This window comes from Neltuma alba, unplaced genomic scaffold, assembly GCF_004799145.2.
Source record: "Neltuma alba isolate B1F8T4 unplaced genomic scaffold, ASM479914v2 tig00012322_pilon, whole genome shotgun sequence".
NCBI lineage: Eukaryota > Viridiplantae > Streptophyta > Magnoliopsida > Fabales > Fabaceae > Neltuma > Neltuma alba.
The window spans coordinates 1-6,207 of record NW_021636833.1 but is presented as its reverse complement, the minus strand read 5'-3'; the positions used below and the strand labels follow the sequence as shown (position 1 = coordinate 6,207).

General features: G+C 37.3%; 1 pseudogene; it reads left to right on the top strand.

Moving 5' to 3' along the window:
• Positions 1 to 818: 818 nt before the first annotated feature.
• LOC114726007 (protein SUPPRESSOR OF K(+) TRANSPORT GROWTH DEFECT 1-like) lies at positions 819 to 5,346 on the top strand (annotated as a pseudogene).
• The last annotated feature ends 861 nt before the right edge of the window (positions 5,347 to 6,207 follow it).

The window sequence follows — 6,207 nt, the reverse complement described above, 5'->3', positions numbered from 1 at the left end:
AGTTATGGGATAACACTTCTTTCACATACCACTCACACTAAAGTTTTAAGTCTTCATTCTTGTTTCTGTCTCTCTTTTTTTGTGTACATACCTATCATTTGAAACCTTATTCATTCATTTCAATTCTTCTCCAATCTTTTCTTTTAGCAGTCCCTCATTTTTTATTCTAATTGCAATAGCCATGCTCTTTTTTGCCTCTATTTTTTCTCTTTTTCCGTAGTAGAGCACTTCCTTACTTGTAGGTATGGGAGTAAATGACCTGTGACTCTCCCAAGGCTTTACATTATACACCTAAATGGAAGTCTTAAACTCCAAATCAACACATCTATTTAGCTTTGTAAATGAAGACTAAAAGGTTGTTAAAACTATCATATGACGCCAATCATCTTGCAGTGTAATTACTTGACATTTTGGTTTGAATCTCCATTAAGGAAGTGCCCATAACTTAATAATGTCTTGAACATAATTACTTCTAATAGAAAGATACATATGCTTAGCAAAATAAAAGAATTGGAAATGATGATCCAATTAATCCATGAACAGAGCAAATAAGGCAGTGAAACGAAACTCAAGTTGCTTACATGACAATTTTAATGAGTCAAATTCCAATCTATCAATCCATGTATGTGCTGACTAATGGAATTTTAACCTTGTTTTGTCTCATTTCGGTTTTGAGGATGAAGGAGAATAAAACTATAAGAATATAAGAACCTTCGAATTAATTTTTTACAATTATAATGACTGAATTAAAATAATGATAAACTATTAACTTTTCTAATTAGTCCTTATTTTGTTCGCTTCTTCTTTATTTTTCTCTGCCAACTGTAGCAGGGGGCACCCTGATCCTTGGACTGAATCTCCTCTCCTTGATCCTTAAGGGAACGCCGTTCTTTGATCCCCGTTCAAACTGCAATTCTCTTCTCTGCCTCGATATTGTAGAAATTACATGTAACTTGCATGACTGTTTATTGGCGTTTCATCCACCGTGTTCAAGAATTTAAGCTTTTCCCCCCGTAAACGGTGGGCAAGGAGGTAGTTGGTACTTTGGAGTTTGAGCTTTAAATATATATTGTTGAGATTATCGCTGAATTATGGCTGTTTTACTTGTGTATTAGATTGTCGTAGAACCTAGAAGGGAAGCTAGCTATATCGGCGTTTCTTCTTTAACGTCATAAGTATGGAATTCTGTAGTTATATTCTTTTTTCTCTGTTATTATGATAAAAATAGCGTAAGTTAGAGTTTGAGATTTTGAAATTTTACTCGTGTAGGAGCTGGAGGCAATTGCGTCGACTGAAATTAGAGCAGAATGTATTGCAATTTTCTGGAGCATGCAGCAGAGTATGTGAAGCAGGCGGTTCATGAGGATGATGCTGGAAACTATAAGAAGGCATTTACTCTTTATATGAATGCATTGGAATACCTAAAGACCCATTTGAAGTATGAGAAGAACCCCAGGATCAAGGAAACAATAACCGAGAAATTTGTTCAATACTTGAGGAGGGCAGAGGAGATACGTGCCATTCTTGATAAAGGAGAAAGTGGGCCTAACTTGTCTGGTGGTGCAGCTCAATCTAATGTTGTGAGACCAAATACAAAGCCAAGAGTGGGGAAGCTGGAGATAAAGATGATCCAGAGAAAGCAAAGCTGAAGGCTGGTCTTGATTCTGTAATAATCAGAGAGAAACCAAATGTCAAATGGAGTGATGTTGCTGGGCTTGAGAATGCCAAACAAGCATTACAAGAAGCCGTAATATTGCCTGTTAAGTTCCCTCAATTTTTTACCGGTAAGTTGCTTGAGTAATTTTCTTGTATTTTTTTTTTTATCTGTTATATCCTAAAGTTAGGACACTCTTAATATGACGGATATCAATGCTGCCATGAGATTCTTCCTGTATGCTTACAGAATTATATCAATTAAATATTTAACAATGAAAAAACTGTCCTCAATGATCGTATATTAAGTAGAAAAAACCACTAATCTGATAAGCAATGAACTGAGTCTTCCTAGTCAGATGGTTCAACGGTCATCAAATCTATTTATGTTTTTCTCCAAGTGAGGAAGTTCATTGGTGATAAATAAGTACCGACTCAATTGAAATTTTTTAGGCGAACTCTTGATTGGAGATTTGAGTCTTCTAGGATCATCCTCAGTCAAAGAATTTTAGCGTATGAAGTATCCGGCCATTTTTCAATTTTATTCATTACAATTTCATGTAATCTTATACTTGCTTAGGGAAGAGACAACCATGGAGAGCATTTCTTTTGTATGGTCCCCCTGGAACAGGGAAGTCATATTTAGCAAAGGCTGTAGCTACAGAAGCAGACTCAACATTCTTCAGGTATTGTATTCATGCATATTAAATGCAACCAAAGGATTGTATTCCTTGATTTTATTTTTCACTCTTTCAGATAACCTCTGAGGAGCACGCAGATTTATAGAGTTTCTTAGCTCATCACAGCAAAACTTAGGATAGGACTAGAAATCAGCCATTTATTTGCATATGGCACACACAAAAAGGAAAAGGGAAAGGGTAGTTTACTTTTTATAGTAAATTTGTTGTTGTAACTGCTTGTTTTTCAACTTCAAACCTTAAGCTATCTAGTCATAATGCGTTTAACTTTTTATTATTACAAGTAATCAATTTAGCAGTGCTCGCATCACTCTCAAGTATCATGCTTATAAACCAACGGTGGATATAACTTTCATCTGCATAAATGATTTTGGGGTTGGTTTCTGTGTGATAATTCTTTTTGCCATTCGTATGCAGTGTTTCATCATCAGATCTAGTCTCTAAATGGATGGGTGAAAGTGAAAAGCTGGTTTCTAGTCTTTTCCAAATGGCTCGTGAAAGTGCTCCTTCAATTATTTTTATTGATGAGATAGATTCTTTATGTGGCCAACGAGGTGAAGGCAATGAAAGTGAGGCGTCTAGACGCATCAAAACTGAACTTCTCGTACAAATGCAGGTAGATTTTGTTTATTGAAGGGCCCATCTTACATGGCCACAACAAATTATATTTTTATTGTTTAGACCTTTTATAATTACATAGTAGAGGGTTATTTCTAATATTGACAGTGTTTTAGTCCTTTGGATTTTGGAAATGTTTTCTTCCACAAGAAGGAAGAACCATACTGCCCAGTATATCTAACAACGTGCATGCGGCAATCATTCTTTCATGATTTGCAATGGCACAAAGTCAAATTAAGTTTGCCATATGCTTATTTCTTGTGCCTCTACCTTATATATTTAGATGAAATCAGCACAAGTATGAAATACTTTTGACTGCTTGTAATTCTAGATGAACTAGGGTCTAATTAATTGCCCATCCAATAGGATAATAGCCTCAGCAATATTAATATTCTTGCTTCATTTTCCCTCAGTCAATTACACGCTTGGACACTGAAAATGCGACTGCTTTTGAACTCAAAATAAATTGAAATTTTGATATCTCTTCTCTGTGAATGGTTTTTGTGATGTTTTTTATTTCTCTATACAACAAGTTGGCTGGTAACATATGCATGTATTGTATACATTTTTCTTGATTCAAGAATATCCCAACTTATAAGTAGTGATATATTTTAATGAATGGAAACTCTATTTCAATTGAGTATGTTTCAGGGTACAGGTAAAGAAGATCATAAAGTTCTCATTCTTGCTGCCACCAATACTCCTTATGCTCTGGATCAGGTTGGAAAACAAACCTATGAAATTCTGTTGGCAGATACTGATGAAAAGAAGTTCCATTGCAATTATTGTTTGATTGAGACTAAAGTAAATATATGTAGGCCATCCGACGACGTTTTGACAAGCGAATCTACATACCTCTCCCAGACATGAAGGCCAGGCAGCATATGTTTAAGGTGTGAAAAATTTACATGAAGTGTATATCCTTGTGTGTCCACAGAACATGATAACGATGGCAATGCCTTCCATTTCTACAATTCCATCCCTTTAAGCGTATTCAATATGGGCAGGTGCATCTTGGAGATACCCCGCATAACTTAACTGAAAAAGATTTTGAGGAATTGGCTCACAAAACTGATGGATTTTCTGGTTCAGACATTTCCGTTTGTGTGAGTAGTACTCGCTCGTTTTGTATTTCTTTGGATTTCTTGATAGGCATTCTAAGTGTTGGCTCCCTGTTAAGTAGCAATTCGTGCATAACCTTTTGGCATTGCTAACCCTTTTTTCCCCCTTTTTTGCCCCTTTCAGGTTAAGGATGTACTTTTTGAACCAGTTCGTAAGACCAGGGATTCCAAGTTCTTTAGGAAAACCTCCAGGGGAAAGTGGATCCCTTGCGAGCCTACTGAAAAAGGCGCTGTTAACATTACCCTGCTAGAACTTGATGCGCAAGGCCTTGCTTCAGAGGTACATAACGGATGAGGAAATGAGGTTTTCTAAAAGTCTCTAAGAGAAAATGTTGGATTTGGTTTCTTATATGACATAATGGCTATGCAAGGAGAGATATGGATTCAAAAACAGACTGCATCTATAATCTTAAGTGGGGGAATTTTATTAAAAATCTTAAGCAAGGCTCTGAAGGAATTTTTATTCCGTCTGAAGGAATTTTATTAAAAAATCTCATGTGAGTGGCGTAACTTCTCTTTTGCCGTTTGAGACCAATTAGAAAGTTTATTTCATGAATCCTTATTTGAATTCATATGTGATATAAGACAGTAAACGTGTTAGGAGGAGGATGCCTAAGAAGAAAAAGGAAATTTGAAGTTGAGAATAGAATATATTCATCTTCATATTGTGTTCATGGTTATATGATCTGATTTGATTTGATTGGTTATTCAAAACAGAATATTTGTTGTTGGTTACTCTTTGTTAGTCCTGACAATAAATTGTGTTCTTTATCAAATGGAAAAATGATTCAACGTCTCTCCTGATTTTCTTCATTTTAATTCTGGCAACCGTTGCAGATTGTGCCACCACCGATAACAAGGGAAGATTTTGATAAAGTATTAAGGAGGCAGAAGCCAACAGTAAGTAAAGCTGATCTTGAGGTGCATGAGAGATTTACCCAAGAGTTTGGAGAGGAGGGTTGACTGCTATGTGGTCACTTTTGGACATTATATGTACCCATTATAAAGTAGACAAGCCTTGATAAATAGAATAAATAGCTGGCACGGGGTTAGGCTTAGCTTAACCAGTAGTTTCAGGTTTCTAAATACTTGTCGGGAGAACTTTGCCACCCTTATGGTCTTTCCCCGCTTGACTCAAATTAGTTTGAGTCTAATGTAATTTCTGAATATTGGTTGATTTGATACCATAATTGTGTAAATTGTTACCACCGTATAGAGATGAAGTTCTAGTAATACCCTTGGTAACTCCCATTTCCCATAGCAGTGAGGGGCAATGCTTGGTGACACTGAACTTGTGAGTATCAAGCCACTATCAAGGTGACTGCAGGGCACTCATGAACCTTCAGATTTAGGCGTTTAGCCATGGCCGCATTAATGACATTGTGAGTACTGCCAATGTCGACCAAAATGACTATCGACTGGTTAATGTGCTCGAGAAATGACTATCGACTGGTTAATGTGCTCGAGAAGATTCAAGGGGACAGTATTTTCCTTGCCCTCAATAGCTTTGATAGTTTCTCAGATGGTACCACCTCCAGAGCATCTTCAAAATGGTCATCATCTTCATCGATCAAAAGAGAAAATAGATGCACTTCCTTACATTTATGGCTCGGGGTATATCTCTGCGCACTAGTAACACAAGCCTTTCCACCTCTGCTGATCCATTTCTTTCTTGGTTAGATGCTTAGTCGGTTTTGATGCAGAGGAAGCCATAGATGATGGGGAGGACACTGATGGAAGCAAAGACCTAGAGGTCAACAGATTGTGTAATGTGGACTTATCAGCAACCGACCCATCAACGATGAGCCCAAGCTTAGAGCCCATTGGCCTAGAAAATTTTGCTTGAATCAACCCTACCAGTAAACAATGAACGACGGTTAGGGCATTATCATGGAGAGCCTAAATCGTTACCTCCTGCATTCTAGCAGAATAAGTAGCGCTTGGCACACAACTTGGCTGTGCTTGGTTGGAATGACATACAAAGAGGGTGGTTGCTGGAACAACTCATTCAACGAACCAAATGTGGGCGTGCGAGAAGATGTAGCAAAGTGTGAGGCCCCCTCCCCCAATCGATGGTCGTTTTCCCATGCTCAGAGAGAGAAGAGAGCTTGGAATTA